The sequence below is a fragment of the Talpa occidentalis genome, unplaced genomic scaffold (genome assembly GCF_014898055.3).
Source record: "Talpa occidentalis isolate TD23 unplaced genomic scaffold, MPIMG_talOcc4v2.1 talOcc4.4, whole genome shotgun sequence".
NCBI lineage: Eukaryota > Metazoa > Chordata > Mammalia > Eulipotyphla > Talpidae > Talpa > Talpa occidentalis.
In genome coordinates, this window is record NW_023604295.1 from 5,957,991 (window position 1) to 5,982,557 (window position 24,567).

Genomic DNA, 24,567 nt, shown 5'->3' on the forward strand with positions numbered 1-24,567 from the left:
AATGTCCATGAATAAGCACGTTATGAGTCACTGTTCTCTGCTGTATGGCTGACACATAACAGAGACGCAAGCAAAGCTTCTTGGCAAATTACTTGTCTTGATAATACTAGTCTTGGCATGTCTGTCCTTCATAAAATGACTTAACTGCGCTCATTATTAATCTTAGGCATCAAAAAGGTAACTCAGAAAGTTAACATTGGAAACAAAAGATCACACACATATATAATGCATCCTTGCCATTGCCATGCTCTGGAAGTCATGCGCTGATATCACAGTAGTTCCCAAATAAGTTGGAAGTCATTGGTTTTCTTTTTGTAATTTTTGATTGATGTAACATTGGATGATAACATTATATGAAAGTGTCAGGTGTGCATCATTATAGATCAATATCTATCAACTACATTGAGTTCATCACGGAAAGTCCAATGCCAGCCTTCACCAGACAATTGACCCCTTTATCCAACTAACCCTTCCCACTTCCCTTCTGGTATCCACTGATTTGGTCTGATAGTCTCAAAGTTTGTTTTTGTTTTATTCAGTGTGCTCAGTTGTTTTGCTTCTTTAAGTACCCTGGGTGAGTGAAGTCACACAGACACCAGTGTTGAAAGATTCATTGAGAGTGGAAGTGCTGACATTGAAGCTACCTATTACATTGCCAATAGATAGTTATTAGGGTGATTAATGACATTATACAGAGAATATATTCTTAAAATATTCACTTAGTCAGTGACATTTCAAAAAATAAAGTAAGCCTTCTGACGATGGCCACAGCGTAAATGATGGTTCGATTATCCCCGGTCACAAAAACGCTGTGCCCACTCTCCAGTTCTAACACTCCCTGGACAACGTGCCCCTTCTGACCCCAGAGGCGATGGGAATGCCTCTTCTCCCTCCACGTCATTTCCTTGAACTGCATGGGTAAAGTTTGCCAAGTGCCATTGGTGCTACAGGGAGCAACTCCTCTTAGGTCACGCAACTGAAGCAAGAGCATATGTACACACCTATCTCACGCGCTGGCATACTTGTGTACCCAAATAGTACCAGTCCAGAAGTTTACTCTTCCTGCCTCACTCTCAGAAGAGCTGTGGAAGAAAAGGATGTTACATGATCTGAGTCTACACAATTTTACCCTGATTCCCATGTAATTCAAGAAAACTCTTTGTTCAATGAAGTTGATGATCTCAAGGGACAAGGAAAATATAGGGGACTGTAAGAAGCACATGAGATGCTTTCCTAAATCTCCTTTCTTCTTCCTACTTTATTTTTTTTAAGAAAGAAAAAAAATGAGGGAAAGAGAAAGGATGTTATATAACAATGTTCTGCTTCCTCAAATACCCCATAACATTCACACCCCAGCCCTGTCAAGTGACAATATTTGACTCAATGCCATTTGAATGAAATGGTTTGGGGAGGTTAGAAATATTCTCTCCCCAGTTTTATCAGATCTAGTTGTCAATGTGCAGGAAAATCCATGTCATGTTTACTTGCGTACATTAGAACAAGCTGAAAGGTAAACTCTTCTAAACGTCTGAATCTGCTCTGAGGGGTAGGAAAACACCAACCTAAGTAACGACGGAAGATGATGTGCTCTCATCATTGAGCTACATGCGGCCTGGGTCCATGTTCTCTCCCCATAACCACGCTTGCTTTCCATAAACATGTTTTGTCTTAACTAGGATAGGGTTTCATTCTCTGCCCCCCTATCTTTCGTGGTGTAACAACTGGAAAACTGGTGATTCTTGCGAAACACTTTACCAAGAAGACACTAACGACATTCCTTAGGCTTTAAGCAACCATGTCAGAGGGACTGTGTGCTGAATTGGGGCCAATCCATTGTGTGCTTCTCTCTGGAGCCTTGATGGGGGTCCTCTGGCAAAAACGGCAAAGATGTCAAGGGGAGAATGTTCTTCAGAACAGATCCTTTTGTGTTTTTGGCTCCTGGGCAGTTCTTTGTATATCTCCACACAGAGTGAAAGACAGGGTCATAAAACCAAGACCAGCAGTAGAGTCAGATTGAAATGAGTCTATTTCTACTTAACATTTGCAGTTGTTTCTATAGAGGCTAATCTTTTTATATATATATATTTTTTATTTTATATAATTCTTACATCACTTTTCATTTTTGCACAATGTATGCATTTTCATCTGGGTTATATTCCCCATATAATTGCACCCCCCTTATTTTGACCCTAATCCTTCCTCTCCCTGCCCCTCCTCACCCACCCACCCCCAGCAGTGTGTCTCTGGTCCATAGTAGTTTGCAGCAACATGGATGGAGCTAGAAGGGATCATGCTCAGCGAAATAAGTCAGAAAGAAAAAGAAAAATACCAGATGGTCTCACTCATAGCAGGAATTTAGAAGACCTAAATATGGACCAGGAAAAAGACTAATTAATACAGAGGCTAATCTTGATAACATGAATGATTGCAACCTTTCCCATTCTGGCTCCCATACATCCCGGTTGCTTGGAGATACCCGACGTGCCAACACAGGCAGACAGAAAGTGGGTTAAAGGCTGGCCAGGTTTCCCAGGATGCTGCACCCAGTGCAGGGGTGGTCAGGATAGCTCTGCAGAACTTCAGGGTTCACATTGACATGGCATCTGATCACCGAAGGAGGAAAAGTACACTCCTCCCACCTGACCCAAGGCTTCAGCCCACTTGCTGCCTCGCTATTCCATTTCAGTAACACAAAGTTGTACCACGAGTGAACAGAACCCCCGGGGGCATTGGGGGCCTGAAGCCAGTGTGAGTTGCTATCCAGACAAGTGCAGACACAAGCGAGCCCTCGCACATGCAAGAGAGGGCGTCTGGTGTCATCTCACCACGGAAAAGGGTCCATTAACCCTGTTAATTGTCCTTGCTGCTCTGCCATCAAATCCCCGCTCACCTCCCATGTGGATGCCCGGGATGCCTTGTATTCAATTTGTGGCCAGTCCCGGCATTTAATGCCATGTGTATTCATCCGACTAATGGAGATATCAATTAAGCACAATCAGGAGGAGCTCTTAGAGCAATAATGGACACTTACCTGAACTTTGGAGCAGAGTGAAGGGAGCCAAGTGCTCCTTGAGGCAACTGGTAAGTGATTGTTGAGTGACTAGGAAACCTGCACGCTGCCAGCAAGAATACCTGCCGACAGCATCTGCGTCCAGGCTGACAGACTCCACCGCCTCAGTGCCAGGCGTGGCATCTTGACTCGAGTGCCTTAGCACAAGTCCAGAGAGATAACCTTACAAATCATTGAAAACAACAATATAAATAACCCCCGGAGGATCACCTCACCTAACAGTTAAACCAACTCTAGGCCCTAGTTCCACGTTCTTCCTGAGAGCACGGGTCCAGCAGAGGTGGGTTTCTCGGGAACGACTTCTGACCGGCTGCTGCCATGACATCTGCAGTACTGGAATCTCACTAATTCAATCCTGGATGGGGCTGCAGGAATAGAGGGCAGGGGACTCATAAAATTTGAAGGTCCTTTTTCTTCATTGTTTTCTCATTTCCTTGAGGAATTAGGCCATGTTTGGCAAGGTTCGGCGTGCCCTCCGAAAGAAAAAGCCTGGCTTAAGGAATTTTCTGCATGACCAAGATGAAGTAAGCCTGCAAGCTTTACTTGCTGCATATGTCTCTCATTAAATAATCCTCCAAACTTCAAAAAAAAAAAAAAAGGCAGAAAGAAAGAAAAAACAGTCATCATCTATAGCTACACATCAATCAATAAAACTATTATTAGCCCGCCTTACCATTTAGAAATTAGCTTCCATACATTCATCTTTCAGATATCTGGCTTCAGTAAAATGACTGACCTTCAAAAAGAGTGTGGGTGAACAGCGATAAAGCGTCTTCTGCAGAGTGTATGGGCTGACATTTAAGAGAGTTCTTTAGTAAGTGTCTCAACGTGCCGTACATGAAAAGACACGAGCTGGAAAGAGTGATTGGTAGATTATGTTAAGAATCACAGAGCAAAACATGTTTCTCTGGACCTCGTTTGAGTATGTCTTTGTGTCTTCGATTCAGACAGTTCGGTGTAGCACGGCCAGGATGTGTTGAAATGGGCACCCATCTCAACCCATACGGAAAAATAAAAAGCTGCTCCTCTGAAATATTTGGGAGAAGTCTGAGGAGTTGCTGGAATTCCAGGATGGAAGGGAAGGGACTCGGATTCATCTTAGAATGCAGTTAGAATGCACAGGAAGCCACCAGCTCATCCCCTGGCCACAGGAACCCTCCATGGTCTGTGTCAGCTTTCACCCTCAAAGAGTGCCAGCGGGATTCAACACAGTTATTTTTCTTATTCTAAAGCAAATGGGGATATCAAAAAATGTACTGCACAGCACTACACTTGTAGTGTAGTGTAGATGTTCACAGGTCCAGTTCCTGCATAGCATTGGGTGGCTTCATTTAAAGATGTGGAAACTGACTCCCACAGAGGACCTTACTGAGTGGGAGAGCCCGGGAGGAGCAAGTGGGTCTCAACTCCCACCTCAGTGATCTTTCCCTCTTGCCACATTGACCACACCGTGTCCACACGAGCAGACTGGCCTCCCCGGATGCATGAGAGCCCATCCCTCAGCAATCTGTCACTCTTGTCTGGACTCCCGGGGGCACAGAGGCTGAGGAGGCAGACTGACTGCAGGACAATAGGATGAACATAGAGTTGCCACGAGTCTGGATGAAGACGAGTCTGCAGGTACTTTGGGTGCTCGCTGATCAGATGGTAGAAGCTGGATGAAAGGAACAGAATAACTCAGCTCAGACCTTTAGAACACGGGCCTGGAAAAGGACTCATCCACATTCCTGGCATCTTCGTGCGATGGTAGCTGCAGCTATCCTTCTGTGGCGTGACAGGAGCAGGCATTTTCAGTTCTCTGGACTGCTGTTTGAACAGTGTTGGGTCCTTGGTTCTTCAAGAAGCCCAGCTAGACTTGAATTTATTTGATTTCAAGTTGAAGAGCACAAAGACATTGTGGGGGAGCCAGAAGCAAAAATCAAAATTTTCCAAGCCCAATGAAAGAGATGCCAACTGATTATCACTCTTTAGAGGAGCAGAAATTTCCTCTGCTTCTTTATGAAGATTACAGGTAAAATCTCACCTCGCATCGTTAGATTGGAGGCAAGTTCAAGACCAAGTGGTTTGCTTAATGGTGAGAAATTTGGAAGAGCTCACAGCATCTTGCCCCCACAAAAAAACTAAATATTGCCGATCCCATTTCCTTCCTCAACTTTCTTCCAGAATGTAGAGACAAAATGTACACAAACTGTTCTTCTAAATTTATCCCTGGGTTAGAATAGGTATATGAGTGGGTGTGGAGAGTGTGTATACATGCATGAGTACGCCTACAGAGTATATGAGTGTATGTATACAGCAAGTGTACGTATACATATATTTTCCTGCACATATATATATTTAGGAACATGGGCTTTGTGCTATAAAAGGACTAATTTTAAAAATCAAGACAGTAATTATTTCTTTTATGTGCCACTTATTATTTATTATGTGTTTAGAACTTGGCTAAATTCTGGAAACTCTAGATTTTGATGACTAACATAAGACACATTTAACTGGGACACTAATGAATCTTTATACTGGTACACTGCACACATCCCTTTACTCACAGCCCAGGGATTTTGGTTTATGTGGAAGCCAGTGTTCATTTGTCCTGTGAGCCATTAATGTTCCTTCCTCTCGTCGGTAGCTGCAATTCCATGGGGTCCTCAGTAGCCATGTTCTGTGTAGCTTCCTGACTCCACTGCCACCGCTGAACATGTGAAGTCAAAACAGTAGTTGACTGTGTAACAGAAGCTGACTGCCTTCCCCCTTGTTGACACTGTGAAGAATCCAGAAAAGTTGTAACACTGAAACACCCCCATCTCTTTACTGGAGATCACAAAATGGGTGGTGACTATTGATTTCCCGTTAGATCAAAAAGAAAAAAATATGAAGAGGAGATATTTGGTTAGATTCTACACAGTCCTTGGGCTAATCTGAAAGGTCTTGTCTGAGAACAAGAAGGAAAACACTCCTGGAAACCAAGTCTGAAATGTTCCAGAATTTTCTAAACCACCCAGGCAGAAGCTGTTTGGGGTCTAGCAGTGCCACAAATACTAACTCTGCCCCCATTGGCTATGGTGTTTGCAGACACATTTAGTCTCCATGGGTAAAAGATTTATGCAGACATTGGTCAAGGCCTCCTGTGGAGAAGCTGATGGGTGCTTATGGCCCACATCTTCCTGGGAGGCTGGACCTCAGGCTGACTTTCTTGTTTGGTTAGTGTTCAAGACTGAGACTGGACGGTTCTGTTTCTTCTCATTCTCACGTGACAGGTGTGGTTTGCCAGCCATTTCCCTGTTTTCTGCCACATATGTGGTCTTTGCTGTATTTCGCATGTGATCCTTACATTCTCTCAGTGGAAGGAGTCAAAATCTTCTTTAGCAGTAGATAAAGCCACTGATGGACAAGTTGGAAGCAAACCAAAAAAAGCTACTGGTCACCCAACAGAGGTGGTCTTTTCCACTCTGTAGGAGTCCACTTTTGTTCATTTTTGGCATTCTCTCTAGAAACAGTTGTTAGAATCAGAAAGTGTGTCTACAGAGTCTAGCAAAAAAATGAAATCATATTTCTTAAATTTGTTTTCGTTCTCTGGAATAAAAAATTTTATGGATAACCTATCAGTAGATCCAATAGGATTCTCTAATATAGAAAACACATTTTACTAATACTAACTCATTTACTTGCTTTTTACAAAATATCCAATATTGGCATAGTATGGTCATTTGTCTTAATTAAACTGGGTCCATCCTTATATAAACTGAGTGAGATAAAGCATCTTCTTAGGGTATTTTTGCGAGGGGAGAAGACTAAGTTTCCTTTGGCCCTAATATTTTGCCAGATAAGTCACAGGACAAGGATTATACTTTGATGTAACCAGAATTCTGACCATCAGAATATTCCCAGGAGGCTACCTGACTGCTCACTCCTTCCTGCTACTCAGGAAAATCATAGCAAAATCATAGCAAAGGAGTATTACCAAAGACACTGCCAAGCACACTGTGTGGAAGAAAGATCATGACATTTGCTAGAGAGATCTTAGTAGTCACATTTCCAGCCTTTTTTAAACTAGTTTATCATCTTTGGAAAATCCAGACTTTATTTTTTAGCAATTTAAGGTTCACCATAAAATTGAGGGAAAGGTTTCGAGATTTAATATATAGCCCCTGTTCCCACAGCTGCTTAATGTCCATTTTTAACATCCCCCACCAGAGGAGCACACTTATTACGACAAATGAAGCTACTGACACATCATAATCCCCTCAAAGTCCATAAGGTTCACTCCTGGTGTTGTACATGCATAGAGTTTGGACAGATGTGTAATAAATGCAGCCATCACAGCATCATACAGAGTATTCCCACCTCAAATTCCGTTCTTCTCCAACTATACCTCCCTCTTTCCCCTCAGCAGCCCACTGATCTTTCTATTGTCTTCATAGCTTTGCCTTTTCCCAGTGTCACACAGTTGGCAGAATGGCTTCTTTTATTAAAAAATTGAAGTACTATTGGTTTCCAATACAATCTAAGTTTCAAGATTCTAGCTTCACACCTCGATGAATGGACATCTATCACACTGCACCCCACCCAAGTCCTAGGAACATTCAGTATCATCAAACTGACCCCTCTCCCTCTTTTACAACCCATTCCTGCCCCCCTCTAGTAACCATCACTTTATTCTCAGAGCCTAAGAGTTATTTTTGTTGTGTTTTGTTGGTTTATCAGATTGTCTTCTTTAACTTAGTAATATGCATCAAAAGTTCCTCCAAGATAAGAGGAAATATTTTAGCAATGAGAAGCTATTCAAAAAACAAGAAAGAATCAAAGAAACAACTAATCTCGAAGCTCAAAGATCTAGAAAAGAAAAACAAAAACCAGAACCAGTAGAAGAAAAGAAATAATAAAAACCAAAGCAGAAATAATGAAATTGAAACTAAAAAAATCCAAAAGATAATGAAACCAAGAGCTGGTTCTTTGAAAAAAATAAATAAATAGACAAACCCTAGCCAGGCTCACAAAGGAAAAAGGGAGAAGCACCAATACACAGAATCATAAATGAAAGAGGAGAAATCACAACGGACACAGCAGAAATCAAAAGAATAATCAGTAACTACTATGAACAGTTATATGGAAACAAGTTCAACAATCTAGAGGAGATGGACAAATTCCTACAACTCTACAATCACCCAAAGCTAGATAAAGAAGAAATAGAACACCTAAACAGACCAATTACAAGCAGCGAAATTGAAATGGTAATTAAAAACCTCCCAAAAAAAAGCCCAGGACCTGATGGATTTACAATGAATTCTACCAAAACATTCAGAGACGATTAGTGCCTATCCTTCACAACTCTTCCAAAATTGAGAAGGAAAGGGACAATACCAAACACGTTCTATGAAGCCAATATTTACTAATCCAAAACGAATAAGGACAACACAAAAGGAAAACTATAGGCCAATCTCCCTAATGAACACTGATGCAAAAATCCTCAATAATGTTTAGCTACAGAATCCAACATGTATCCATAAGATAATTCACCACACCAAGTGGATTCATTCAGGGGCACAAGGATGGTTTAACATCCGAAAATCATCAACGTTATCCAACACATCAACAAAAGAAATATAAAAACCATATGATAATATCAATAGATGCTGAGAAGCTTCGACAAAGTGCAACACCCATTCTGATAAAAGCTTGAAATTCTTGGATACAAGGAACATACCTCAACATCATAAAGGCCATCTATGACAACCAACAGCCAGTATCATTCTCAATGGTGAAAAGCTGAAAGCATTCCATTAAGATCTGGAACAAGACAAGGATGTCCACTCTCACCACTGCTTTTCAATATAATACTGGAAGTCCTAGCCAGAGCAATAAGACAAGAGAAAGACATCCAAGGAATCCAAATAGGAAAAGAAGAAGTCAAACTATCACTATTTGCAGATGATATGATAATATACATAGAGAACCCCAAAATCTCCACAGAAAAACTAATTCAACTCATCAATCAATTCAGTAAAGTGGAGGATACAAAATCAACACGCAAAAGTCAGTGGCCTTTATACACAAACAATAAATCTGAAGAAGAAGAAATCAAAAAAACCACCCTTTTATTATCGAAACAAAAAAATCAAATATTTGGGAATAAATCTAACAAAAGAGGTAAAGGACCTATACAAAGAAAACTATAAAACACTGTTAAAAGAAAGAGAAAGACACAAGAAATGGAAAGACATCCCTGCTCATGGATTGGAAGAATAAACATTATTAAAATGGCCATCCTACCAAAAGCAATATACAGATTCAATGCTATTCCAATCAAAAATCTCAATGGCATTCTTCAAAGAAATAGAACAATTATTGATGAAATTCATATGGAATCACCAAAACCCCGAATAGCCAAAGCTCTACTGAAAAAAAAAGAAGGAAATGGAGGCATCACACTCCCAGACTTCAAACTCTACTACAAAGCCATAATCATCAAACTGCATGGTTTGGAACAAGAACAGACATACAGACCAATGGAATCGAATAGAAAATCCAGAAATAAACCCACAGATTTATGGTCAACTAATCTTTGACAAAGGAGCAAAGACTATGCATTGGAGCAAAGAAAGTTTGTTCAACAATGGTGCTGGGAAAACTGGGTCGCTACATGCAAAGAATGAAGCTTGACCACTACCTCACACATACACAAAATCAACTCAAAATGGATTAAAGAACTAGACATAAACCTGAAACCATAAAATACATAGAAGGAAATATAGGCGAAACACTACGGGATTTGCACATCAAGACATCTTTACAGACACATCACCAAAGCAGTGATAGTGAAGAGAAAGATAAACAGCTGGGACTACATCAAATTAAAGAGCTTCTGCACAGCAAAGAGACAATAACAAAAACAAAGAGAAACCCCACCAACTGGGAGAACATTTTGCACCCAACACTAATGATAAAGGACTGATCACAAAATCTGCAAAGAGCTGATGAGACTCAGCAACAACAAAGAAATAATCCAGTCAAAAAATGGGCAGAAGAGCTAAAAAGAACTTCTCTGAAGAGGAAATGCAAATGGCCAACAGACATATGAAAAATGTTCAACATCACTTGTAATCAGGAAATGCAAATCAAAACTCCATGAGATAACCATCTACACCAGTGAGAATGGCACATATTAAAAAAACTAGCAACAACAAATGTTGGCGAGGATGTGGAGAAAAAGGAACTCTTGTGCATGTTGGGTGGGAGTGCAAACTGGTCCACCACTATGGAGAGCTGTGTGGAGATTTCTGGACCTACTAACATAGAGGCTTCCATATGATCCAGCAATTCCACTCCTAGGTATTACCAAAGGAACCAGAACATCATTCCAAGAGCACCTGCACTCCTATGTTTATAGCAGCACTGTTTACAATAGCTAGCTTTGGAAACAACCCAAATGCCCAAAATAGATGACTGGATCAAGAAGATGTGGTACATATATAATGGAATATTACTCAGCATTCAAAAAAGATAACACATGCAATTTGCAGCAACATGGATGGCACTGGAAGGGATCATGCTCAGCGAAATAAGCAAAAGAAAGAAAAAATACCGGATGGTCTCACTCATAGCAGGAATCTAGAAAACTTAAATAAGGGACCAGGAAAATGAATATAAGAAAGTGAAAATCAAATCAACAAAAAAACTATGAACCAGAGACACTTTTGGGGGTGGGGGGGCGGGAGGGGAAGGATTGGGTCAGAATGGGGCGTTTGCAATTGTATGGGGAATATAAAATAAAATTTAATATTAAAAAAAAAAAAAAAAAAAAAAAAAAAAGTTCCTCCAAGAACGCTTTTCACACCTTGAAGAAGTATTTTTCAGTGCTGAGGAGTATTCCATTTCTGATGTACCAGTTTCTTTATCATTCACTCATGGATGGACTTCTTGATTGATTCCAAGTTTTGGCAATAATGAAAGGTTGCTAGAAACATCTGTGTGGGGGTTTTTGTGTGGCTATAGTTTTCAACTCCTCTGGGTAATACTAAGCAGTATGATTGTTGGATAGTACGGCAAGAGTATCTAGTTTGGTCAGAAACCAGCAAATTTCTTGCAAAATGGCTGACCATTTTGCATTCCACCAGCAATAAATTCCTGTTGCTCCACAATCTCCTCACCACTTGGTATTGTCAGTGTTCAGGAATGTGGATATTTTAATAGATGTAGTATTACAAAGGTGCAGTGTTGTAAGGTGTCTTTCACTGTTTTACTTTGTATTTATCCGGTGACATATACGTGGGGCCTCTTTCCATTTGCTTATTTACCATCTGTAAGTCTTTATTGGTGAGGTGTCTGTTAGGTCTGTGTCCCATTTTTTATCCAGTGTTTTCATATTGTTGAATTTGAGAATTCTCTGTACATTTTAGGTGAGAGGCCCTTAGCAGATATATCTTCTGCAAATCTGGGAAAAGATAAATCTGTGATTTGTCTTCTCGTTCTCTTGACATTTGTCTTTTGCCGAGGAGAAGTTTTCACTTTAGTGAATCCACCCTATTAATGATTTCTTTCATGTTTCATGACTTTGGTGTCATATCTATAGAGTCGTTGCCACACCCGTCAACTAGTTTTTTCCTATACTGTCTTCTAAGAGTTTTAAAGCTTTGCATTTGTACAGTTTTGTGATCTACTACTTTGAGTTAAATTTTGTGAAGGGTGTAAGGTCTGTGTTTAGAGTCCTGCTTTCATGTGGGTGTCCGGTTGTTCCAGCACTGTTGGTTGAATGCGTCCTTCTTTTGAACAATGTATATTCAGCATTTTGACAGCTGTGACATTTGGTGGGTCAGAAAGATCCCACATATAGGAAAGTATTCAGTTTCCAAGAAAAGAAAAAAGAGCAAATGTGAAGCAGGAAGAAAAGCAAGAGGAAGTAGGAAATAAAACTACCCTGCCTCGGACCCTGAGCCAGATGTCAGAGCAGACGTAAGGAAAAGAAAAGCTTTCCCGTTTTTCATTCTAATGAGAACTAATTTAGTCCTAAATTAGGAACTGGAATCTTTAGTTCAATATTAGGTTTGAGAGAGTATTCACTTACATTTTAGTTTGAAATAGATTACTTCTCATGAAAGAAGAAAAATGCAGCTTTCGTTGCCGCAGAATCCTAATTGGCTGGAGGCTACCTGCCAATAAAACATATATGGTCCTTCTGGGGATCTAATCCCCAGTCTCTTCCTGGTGACTTTGGATCTTTTCACTGTGAATATTACACAATCTGTGGTTTATTAGTTACCCCTATTAACCAAGTGTAAACTGTAAGGCCATGAAGTCACATCCTGCACCTCAGAAACACAGGCAGCCACAAGGGAAAGTCCTCAGCATCAGCATGCCAAGGTTTGGCGTCTTGGCAGAGAATTGGGTGGGGAAAAAAGAAATGAAAAGAAAGCGGTCATGAGGTTCACTTCTCATTTCTTTGGAAATCGGAGGCCTCTGTATTCCTGTTCAATCCATGAGTGAAAGCAATTTTGGAAAAAGGAGTTTACCTGGTATTTTGTGTTGAAGAATTCCATAACACAGGTTGAAACGTTGCACTGCTGCCTGGCAGGGATTCCTCTCCCCGCTACCCAGGGAACGAGGCTTTTTTTTTATTTACATGGTGTTTTTTTTTTTTTTTTGTGCACATAATGTGATTAGAGGGTCCCACCTTGCAGGTGTGTGACTGCACCACCCGACCCTGGCCCCCCCATCCTCACATGGTCCAGGGGCGAAGGCTTTTCCTTCTTGTTATTCACTCTGAAACCACATCACTTTGTAGAATGAGACATGACATAAAATGAACCCCAAAACCTCACACACGAGCTCAAAACAGTTTTTGACCCAACTTTTTAGAGTTTTCCTGCCTGGAAGTCAACCACTTATTTCAGGTGACCTCAATAAAGTGGCTCTGATGAGGTCTTCTGACACAGAGCTTGTGCTTATTTAATTTGTTATGCTTATTTAATTTAATGTGTTATTAATTGCTTTATAATTTAGTTAACTTATTTAATATATTATTATAAGTAAATATATTACCTTTCATTTATATATTTATATTTACTATTTCCATACATTTATTCATTATAATATAAATATAATTATTATATACATTTATTAATTTAAATACATTTATTCATGATAATATACATATAATTATAGTATAAATACTATTACATTTCCTAAATAAACATACCAGCAATAGATTCATTAACCTCAAGTATATTGATTTCAATGACTATATTTACTAAAGTGTGTAAACTGAGGCAGGGAAGCCTAGCTGGTGCGTTAAGTTATTGGGGTGATTTCTGATACATCCCCCTAAGAGCATTTGTGAGTCACCCAAGGCACGGCAACTCCCAACAACAGATTATTGTAGTGTTCTGGCTGATGGCCACAGTGTCACAATGACATTCCAGCAGGTCCATCTGTGTTTTAAAAATATTACAGTAACAGCAACAATAATAATAGCTGCGATTGTTTGAGTATTAAGAAACGACCGCATTAAAAAGAGAGATGTCGCATTTGTCAGTCCGGTAGAATAAATGATCACCTGGCCTTTGATTCAATGAGGCTTTATTGGGTGACAAAGATTGGCCCCATCTGCACACAATCTTTGCTGCTTCGGGCCAGGCCCTCTGTCTGTGCAGAGGAAGGAGCCGTGGCCGCCTGGGTCGGAGGTACAATGCAGCCCTTTGTCTCTCTCTTCTCTGTAGACTGTTCCGTTTTTCAATTCTCTTTTTGAAGCCAAACAGGGAATCATTTTCAGTTTTTAAATCAAATTAACCCTTTTCCAAAACAACCCTAACTTGTAGTCTGGGTAGGGAGAGAGTTCTCGACTGGCAAAGATTTACAGAGAAATAACAGAAGATAGTGTATGTCCTGCTAAACTGGGGACGAACGCCCCCAGATCTGAGTGCTGAGTGCTTGCTTTCCACCAGGCTGGAGATTATTAGCCAGCCCGCTGCGCCAGGCTTCAGCCTGCGGGCGGGGCGGGCCCTGCCGAGCTTCTGTCTGGAAATAGCTGTTGTCACGCTGAGGGTTTTTGCCTCCGTCCACCCCAGGGTCCCGCGGCCCCATCTCTGGGTAATTGGGGTGGTGAGCTTCCTGCCGCACCTGTACCGGACTCTCGTGTGTGCAGTTACCAACTTTTATCACCAACGCCTTCTACGCGGATGCCCATCCTGTTTCCATTTAAATTTGCGAGCATCTGTTGCACAGGAGATGAGTTAGCTACCAAACACTACTGTTAGATTTCTCGCCAGCAAGCCCCATTCCTTCATGTGGTTTCTGTTTCTTCTTTAAACAGTTAATTATGTTTTATTCTTTCTTCTCTAAAAGCTAAATTTAGCCAAGTTTTATACTAATTTAAAACATTTTCTGGAAATGACAGAGTGCTATTGTGAAGGAGCAGAGGCTGCAGCCTGAATGGTTATCACAAGTGACTAGAAGGGGAATGAACACGGCCACTGCTGTCTTCAGCTCAGATTTTATTTGATGTGTAAGGACAAATCGAGTCGGGGTCGTAAACTCATTCACAGCAGTCGGTACTCACATGGGCGTGCAGACCCAGAAGGGGGCCTCGGGAGGGGGCCTCGGGAGGGGTCTCCTGTCTTTGCATCTGTTCGTGTTACGCTCCTTGCATGGGCTGAAATAGACTCTGGATTCTGTATGTCACTGGCTGGAGCTGGGCAGGCCTTGTGTGTTGTACACAAACAAGGCCTCATCAGCCCACTTTGCTGTTTTGGGGCTACCTATCAGGTTTTCTGTCTAGGTTTTATTCAGACATTAATAGAGGGAGGAAGGTATGACTGTACTGGGCATGTGGTGACCCATTGGGTTTCAGCTGGGAGTGATCATGCCCACCCAGGGCACATTTGCATGGAGACATGTCAGACCATCACCCCATGGGCGGGGACACGGCTGGCATCTAGTAGATGAAGGTCATGGGTGCTGCCGCAGCTCCTCCAGCACCCAATGCCCCAGCTAAATAACATTGATGTTACTTAGGAAGCACCCAAGGCTTTCCACAAGAAGGTATTGTCCACCCAAATGCCAATGATTCCAAGGTTGAGAAACTCGCCTTTAACTAATCACCAAAAAATGAAGAAAATCACAAGCTGGTTCACTGAAGGGCTGGTCGATTCTTGTTAATACTAGTATCATCGTGTCACTACCAGTGTGAATATCCCTGAAACTAAGCCCTATTGAAAAGGTTCAAAGTCATATTTAGTGATTATCTCATTTACTTTCTCTAAATTTCCATTTTAGCTGTAGAACAAAAAGAGAAACTAAGAAACCTAGTGCTTGGCTCAGGGTGGCGTGATGTTTGAGTACCAGTCAGGTGGAAACCCGGGTTTGAGACCAACTCTGTTCTATTTAGAAATTGCCAAGCAGGGCTCAGTAGAGGGAAATCTTTGTGGTAGAAGGGGTGGCCACAGCTGTGGGATCAATTCTTGGTTCCTTTGTGTCCCTCAAGATCACATCCACTAGGATCAGCCAGTATATGAGCAACATATTATTTTAATTATAGAAGTGTATTTTGTTTCCTCTCTAATTCCCTTTATTAATTTCACTCTTTAAAAACTGTCATTGGTTTAAGAATCCATCAAGTATAAAGAGATTATATTTGGAACCATCAAATTTAGAATGAAGAAAGAATCAAAGGTGTGAAAAAGAAGGGCAGTAAGGAAGAGAGAAAAATGAGTAAGAAAGTCAGAAAAGGGGAAAGATTGGGGAAAGCCTACTGTTTCCTGGTGGGGAGCTGCAAGTCTCTGACATGTGAGATCTGGGGACCCTGGGTCACCTGCCTATTCTTCAGCCTGGCCCCCACCCTGCCTTCATCTGTCTTCCCAGACTCACACCCACACTACTTCCTTCCTTCCAGAACAGCTGAAGTCCATGACAGATTTGACCCTGTGAGTCCATCACACCCTCCTCTGTCCCTGGGAGACCTGCAGGGCCAGTGGCCACAGAGACAGGGCTCCACCCTCCCTTTCCACTTCTCTGGCATGGCTGTCAGGGCCCTTAAATCACCAACGCATGAGTCAGCCAATGTGTTCACATCTTGGAGTCTTCTCAGCTCTTGAGCACCTCAGAAGCCAAGCTTTCCAACATCTGGCAAACACATCAGGCTGGACCAGTATTTGGGTGGCAGGTTGGGTTTGACATGAAGGTCAAAGTCAAGTTGAACTGAAAGGTTCTGGTTCCTTGGTTCAACTCCCTTTGGCGGGGGAAACAGACATTTTCATCCCACATTGTGGATTAAATATCTAGGTGTCGTCATCAGAAAAATTGATTTGACACAGCTCTTCTTCCAAGAGTTCAAAGTCTAGTAGAAACCTCACCTCCCTAGAAAGAGAACCTGAGTCAAAACTTGATGTGCTAAAATGTTATTTAGGCGGGGCCAGGGGTGGGCCATCTCCAGGAGAGTAAAAGAGAAAGTAAAAGAAAAGACACAGAAAGAGAAAGAGTAAGAGGGATTACCAATGTGCCCTGAGCTTACAAGACACCCACTTGAGCTCCTGGTGCCCAGGCCATTCAGAAAGGCTAAGTGAAGCTGCTGTAGCTTGGAATGAAGGTGAGGAACTTATTGCTGGATCCTCCGTTCACTCTCTTTCATTGATGAAAAATCCATCCAATAATGTATTAGCCCTTCTTACAGGCTATTGCCCGCATCTCCAGGCAGGCGCCAGGGAAGCAGAGCACCTGCGTGTTCCCTCCGGGGATGCACAAGTGTGGCAGATCTGCCTTGTCAGATGGCATCATCCATGGGAATTCTCTGGTCTGTGGTTGCACCAGTAGGAGGCTGAGCATTATGGCAATGGCCATTGCCAAGGGCCCCCAGCCCAGAAGCAAGATGAACCCTATAGCACAGAACTGAGAAGGTCTGGGGTGGTGCTTGAACTGCATCCATCACACTGGTACATGCAGTGTGCTGCGCCCCATGCCCAGACAAGCCAGACACCCAGGCAAGAGCTAGTTCTGGATGTAATATGACCTGGTCACCAGATATTCAGAAGTGCTGGATGCTCCCTACAGGGCTATTTGTAGCATGGAGCCAGCATGCATCCACTGAGAGCTGTGTAGAAGGCAGAGGGGCCTATAGGTTAGGAAATGGGTGATTAGATCTAAAAACCACCATCAAGATTTCCATCCACTGATTTCCTAAGATAAACAGTTATGTCTTGGGCATGGTCTTTCTAAACCCTGGTTGAACCCAGCAGCTTTTCTGAACGTAGATCACAATACACCATGTTTGTCCCACATTTTATATTGGCTCCCCACTCACACTTAAATCTCTAGTTCAAAAATTGGAAAAATCTGGCCTGTACACAACAACCTCTTCCCCATCCCCACCGCCTATTGCGGACATCAATAATGATCACAGCACCCCTTCCTGTGGCACCCCACATGGTCCCAGCCCTTCCTTTAGGCAGAACTAATCAGCCAGAATTGTCTCTAGATAAACCTTAATGGAGGTCCACCTTTTTCCAATCATCTTGGCAGAAACAAAGGACCTAAATCTAACTTAGGTTCAAAATAATCAATAGTTATTGTTAGTTGCTTAAAAAAATAAAGACTTGTTGATGAACCTGTTTTCAGATGCAAACAATCCCTGGTAAAGAAAGATACTATCTCCCAGACACTTAGAAAAATAATAATATTGTTGGAAGGATTTTCAAAGAGTGAGTCACCTCCCAGCACAGGTGTGTGAGAGCAGCTCCCACAGGCCCCTTGTAATTCCTTTCACACACTCACGACATGGGCCTCCAGAGCCACACAGAAAACTTCAGAGATCAAGGAGGTCACCCTTGTACTGGACAGCAAAACTCACCTAGCTCCAGCCCAAACACAAATGTATATCAGAGATGGGGCTTCTCTTACCAATTCCCAGTAGCCCTCGGCTCTGCCTCTGAGGCTGCTTCATGAGCAACTAAGACAGGCACCACGGACTGCCTGGGAGATCCAGCTGCAAACATTTAAGGGGCAGAAATGGCCATTTTCTTTCTAAATATCGAGAGAGAAATGAGTAGGACCTCAGAACTGAGTAGCGACCTCTGTACGTGAGGTATCCTTTATTCTAAAAAATAGAGAATTGTATTTTATGGTTCTTTTGGATCTTCCCCAGTGATTCTTAAAATGGGATGTATGGAACTTAGAGAATTGGAAAGTCAGAATTTTCCAGCATGAGCATGACAACAGTTTAAAGAAAACCCAGTAGTACAGTCCAGAGTGGACTCTAAAGAACCCACCTACAAGGAGTCTGTGTATGTGTGTCTCCATGTGTGTGTGTACATGCGCGTGTGGCGAGGGGATAACTGAAGAGCACTTGTTAAAGATGGTTAAACAGAGCCCTCCGGAGGCACCTCAAAGTGTGTCTTAGCTTCACCTTTGGAAGAATCAGTATTTGCATTCACGTCACTTGTTTTTCTCAGATGAGTGATGTATGGCATTTCTTTCTTCTCTTAAAATTTTTATATTTTTATTATTGAGGTAACATTAGTTGACAAAATAGTGTAATATTTAGAGGAACAGTTCCATCCTTCCACAGATGTATGTGACCACACCCCCACCACCAAAGCACCCTATTCCTTTCCTCTAGACCACTGAGGCCCTGCCACCTCTCCCACCCACCCTACCCCAGTAGCCTCAATTCTGCAGTCATATTTCTAGACTTTGTTTCAGTTTAGTTTTGTCAGTTTCTTTGTTTGGTCTCTCTCTGTTCCACATATAACTGATATCATCTGGTATTGTCTTACTCCTTCTGATTTATATCAATTATTTTATCATCCTCTCCAGTTTCATCCACATTGTTGCAAAAGGCAAGAGTTCCTCTTTTTTCTCACACTGAGTCGTGTTCCCTTGTATATATATCTTATGTCTTCTCCATCCACTCCTCTGTCATTGCACATTGAGAGTGTTTCCATAATTGGTTTATGTAATAGTGCTTCAGTGAACATGGAAATGCACATATCCCTTCCAATTAGTGTTGTTGCATTTTTTGAGTAAATACCAAGGAGTGGAATTGCTGGATCCCATGATATAGCTATTTTTAATATTCATCTTTGGTATTTTATCAAAACTAGCATCTGTCTCTCCATTGGTGCTCATGATGTTCCACCAAAATGTATACCCACTGAGGGTGGGTTTGGGCACCTTGGTAAACAGGAAACTGAACAGGATGCACCATCAAGGTCAGACAGTGGGAGTCTGCCTTGGAGAACCTTAGAGAGGTGAGCATTCTCCCCACATATGTGCGTTCTCTATTGTCCCTCCTCTTGCCCCCCCCAAAAAAAAAATCTCTGGGAATAAATTTATTCCTATGAGTTCAATGAAGTCAAGTAATCAAAGCTCTGTTTTTTGCAAGAAAACCACTGGCTTCTTCTTTGTGTCTTGCTGAAGATGAGTCATCCTGGAAAGTCACCACAGGAGCATTTTAAAACCAAACCCCTAAATAACACAATGACGAGGAAGTCAGGCAACTTGTTGAGAGCCTTAACTTACAGATCTGATTTTTCCAAGTAAGAATAATTTGCATTATTAAATTTGAAGGGAAATATGCTTCTTTCCTTTTCTGGTTTTGGTGACAAGTTGCTGCAGGCTGGGGCACAAATTTGGGATAAAGAGGACATGCCTAATGCTTCCTCACAAATTCCAGGATTCGGGGCCACGAATTGAGTCTTGAGGAGGGCGTGTCCAAAAGGTGAAATCCCAAGGAGGTCTAGACTAGTGAACTTTCAAGGCTGGGGGGCCCCACGGTCATGGCCCCATTCTGCGAGTCCCGTCCCTTCCATAGGGGTTGACAACCACCGTGGTCCAGCCACAGCCATGGACTCAAAAGAGCACACCACAGCTTTGGCCTGGACTCAGGATTTTTTTCTCCCAATAAATGTAGCTTCCCTCAAAAAAAATTAAATGAGCTTAGTTAGCCTTCTAGTTGCAACTTGATCCTTTCAGCTGTGAGTGTGAAGATAGAGGATTTAGAACAGTGCTCACAACTATTTTATTCAACATTCTTTCTGCCAGCGTGGCCATTGGGTATTCATCCAGGTGAAATCTGGAGCTCTAGTCTCCAGAGCCATCCTGTTCCATAGCTACTTCCTCAGTGCTGGAATGTTCTATGACAGCACCCTGTTCACACGTTGGCCATGCATCATGGATAGCTGTTAAGAACTTCAAATTTGACTGTTGCAATAGTGGAACTTTATGTCAATGATATTTTTTAAAAAAAAAACTTTATTATTTTTGTGTAGAAGAACTGGAGTGTAGGCCAGAGGTAAGGGGGCAGGGGAGAGAGGATTCACCAAAGACAGAGTGGGGAGCAGAACAGGCAGATCTACTGAAATACACTGCTGAGGGGAGCAGTGGGCAAGACAGGAGAGGTCTGCTGCGCCATGTGGGTCACCTCCCTGGCCGGGGATCGAACTCATGCAGTAGGGTCTGGCCATAGCTCGATAGCACTGAGACTTTCACCCCTGAACCACCAGGGTGGCACTGGCAATGATGTTTAGATTTAAGTTACCACCTGCAACCAGGAGTTTCTTATAGACAGTGTGGCTCTGGAGTCGTCAAGGGGTCTCAAAACTGGCTATTCAATGAAATCAACTGGGGTTTTTTAGAAAGACCAATCCCTCCCCAGGGAGTCTGACTTCACTGTGTTTGGGAAGGAGCATGTCATGGGCATCATGACATTAAAAAACTCAAATTTAATTTGAGAATCACTGGTCTGGAAGAGACATGGGCTGAGCGAGCTGGGGCGCCGGTCCGTTAATTGTGGATGCGTGAAAACCCTTGAGCCTCATCAATGTAACCCACAGTGTGGCCCCAAAGCAAACTTTTTTCAGAAAACCTCCTTCCCTGACCTGCTCTGTGGAGGCACTATGCTTAATCTAGCCCACGCGTGCCCGCACCACGCTCTAAAATGCCCAGTGTTGAGCTTCCATGTGGTGCTCTCACGAACTACCATCAGCATCGAAAATAAATGGCAAAGGCAAGACAGGACAAATAGACACGACTTTGTGGTCATGCACAGTCAGAGGAAAAACCTAAGGAGGTGTGAGCCGCCCCGTCCCCCAAGGCCAGGGAAGAGACCACCTTTGACACAGGCCGACACGTCCCAAAACAGCTGCCTTCTGGTAAGAGGCCTCCCACGAGAAACTGATTAGAAAATGAGTGTGATTTCCCTTCGACTGTGTGCTCAGCGAAACCACACCAGGAACGGGGTGCCCTTGAGTCTGCGTTGTGGGAAGAAGCAAGGGAAAGAAAGCTGACACCAGACTGTCGTCATTCAGTTCTTCCGCGGTGCCTCGCAGGACCGTGGTCTTCTCCTGGGTCCGACTCATACAAACTGGTTCTTTGATCATTTCATTAATTTCCTCCTTGCTCCTCTAAGCTTTGGGAGATGCGTGAGTGCTCAGTTTTTTCCCACTCATGGCTGAGTAGTGTGTTGTGCACACGACAGGGCTCTCGGCCCCCAGTGACATTCTAGCAGCACCCGGCGAGCTTCCTCCCCCGAGGGAAAGCCTCGGCATCTGGGGAAAAAGATACAGGGAGAGAAACAACTCAGTGCTCAGGCTGCTCTCTTCAGACGTATCTGCCTCTTGCTCTCCCTCTGTTTTTCTCTTGAGTTGCTTCGATTCTCCATGTAAGGTGCTGAGGTCTGCAGGCAACGTCTGTATATGGTCGGCCCCATAGCCAAAGCCAAATGCTCCATGTGAAGAGTGATCAACAGCGACCTGATTCTTCTTGTGCTTGGGAAAGTAGCTGCTCTGCTTTCCGAGAAGCTCCAAAGAGCTTTAGCAAAAACCAGTTTTTGTTTGCTAGGGATCAAGAAGCTGACAGATTTCATCAATCAAGATAATATATGTGTGTTGTTCTTCCATACCGGGCACACGAACATCTGCCTTTTTTAAAAAAATACCTTTTATTATGAAGAGCACACGTGTTTTTTTACAACTAGAAAACACAATTAAGCAACAAGTTGATCTAAATTTCTCAAAGTCTCAAGCCATAAAGATTATCACTTAAGTTGTCAACACAACTTGTTACAGTTATGTGCGTGTCCACCCTGATTTTTGCTTTTGGAAGAGAATAGGTTAAATCACAGCTCAGCTTTTCTGTGGCCAAATCAGATGCACAAGGAAACACCATGACAGCTGGCATTTGGGATCACAGATAACTCTAGACCCTCCTGATGATAAATCCCCAACCCATTCATGCAGCTATTACATAATCAATCCCTGTTACTTGAATACCTTGCTTACCTGGCTATAATAACACTGAAATATTCCATCTATTTTCTGCTTCTAAGGAACTCAGAATATACTTGTTTGTATCCCTCTCCTGGGACAACACAGTACCACAAACCATGGGATGCAGAATTACAGAAATGTGTTGTCTCACAGTCCTCAATATCAAGGTGTCCACATGGCCAAGCTCCCTTTGAAAATGTAGAAGAGAGTCCTGCTTTGTCTCTTCCAACTGATGGTAGCTGGGGCTCCTTGGCATCTCCTGGCTTGGGGCTGCATCACTGCAGTCTCAGCCTCGGGAATGCTGTAGCATTCTGTGTGCCTGTGTCTCCCCGGGACACTATCCTCCTCTTATAAGGATATTGTCCTATGGGATTAGAGCCTCTACCAATGGCCTCACCTTAAGTTCACTCTAACTCCACTAACCCTACTTCCAAAGCAGGTCACAGTCACAGATGCTGAAAGGGAGGACTTCTCGACATATCTTTGGAGGAAGCAACCCAAAACATAGAGGAAGCAAAAAAATAAACCCACATGATCCAATAAGGGAATGATGAAAGACCTAAATTCCTAAGCTTCCAACTGTATAACTCAAACTACCAATGTTATGGCAATTCACAGAATTATTCTAGAAGGATGAGATAGTTTGGGTTTTGATGCACTTGAATGGATCTTGGTAGGGAAGTAGAAGGGAAAGAACTGGACATTCCAGGAAAAGGAACAAAAGATAAGCTCTTAATTCTCCATCTGGCTCCTGCTGTCCTCTTTCATCCCATGTCCCAGGAGGTGCTAACCCAATCAGGAGCCCCCCACCCGGACCCCTTTCTCTCTGGCCCCACCATTCCTGTGCACGTGTCACTTGTTCCAGCCAGAGTGTCTCCTCTTCAGTTGCTGCCTCCATCACAGCTACTCATCAGTTTTTATTCATCTATGATGTCAAGACCAACCTTGACATCCTAACTCCAGGAGTCCCAGACCCCTCCAGAGAATGAGGCACCACCCACCTGTGCCACCACTGTGCCTTGGAGACGGGCTGTTCGCCTTAGGGTAGGAATTGTGCCCACTCCACCAGCATCCACAGCACATGGCCCAGAGCCTCGCTGAGCAGGGGCCCCTGAAGGCTGGAATTCAGAGGCGCTGAATTGTTTGTGGAAAAGAATTGAGGAGATGCGCCTCACGGGAGCCTGGCCAAGGACCAAGGTCTGCAGATGGGCTGACGACTGAGCTATCGTGAAAAAAAGCGAATTATCACAGCGACAAGACCCAGCATGGGGGTTGTCCTGTGAGTGAAGGCCCCTCTCCTGCTTGTGAAATGACCCGACGTGTTGGGACAGAGGCCCCAGCGGGCAGAGCCTCCAGGTGACGGGGCCTCTTAAGTGAGAGAAATGCTCTGAAGTGAATGAGAGCGACATGGCTGAGCAGCACGGAAGATGGAAGGAAGGGGCCGCAGGGCAGAGAACAGCCCGAATAAACTGCAGGGACAGCAGAGCAGGCCCAGCGACGTGGGCGGTCGGAGGGATGGACGAGACGAGCCACGAGAAAGAGGGTTTTTTTACCTCTGCAACAGGGTTGCATTGTTGCGAAAGAAATAACCAAGATGTCTCCCTGAGTGACAGGTGGCAGAATTGCCGCTCGCAGAAATGGGGACACGAAGAGGCGCGGGTACGGGGTAGGTGGGCCAGTCGCTCCCAGGAGCGCTGCGAATCCCCCTGGGACAGCGAGGCTTTATATAAAGTTAACGACGACTTGTAGGAGTTGGGTTTTGGTTTTGATATTTTTTTAGTAACAACTCTAATTAGAATTTTATGGAAATCAAGTTCTGACTCTCTGGAAATGTGCCACAAGTTTCCATGACGCCATGACTTAAAAATGTAGGTAACTGACACCCAGGGTGAGTGCGGACCCAGCTCCCCAGCACTAATTTCTTCACAAGCCCAGTTGTGAACCGGAAAGAAATGGAAACCGCCAAGCGAGCAGGCCTCTCCGCAGCGCCCCCAGAGCACAGTCTAAAGAGCAGCGTTCCTCTTTCCTGTTACCCAAGATGAAAGGGAATCAGCACCCCTGGGTGCTCAAGAGTCTTTCCTTTTCTTCCTGGGATCACTGAGCCATCCAGACACCTGTCCCAACAGCCAGCGGGCAGCAGCCGTGGAGGGCGACTCCAGGGCCTCCCAGCACCGCAAGGAGGTGGAGCTGCAGGGCTGACCCCGAGAGGATATCAGCAGCGGTCGCTGTGACCTGCTGCGTCTCCACCTG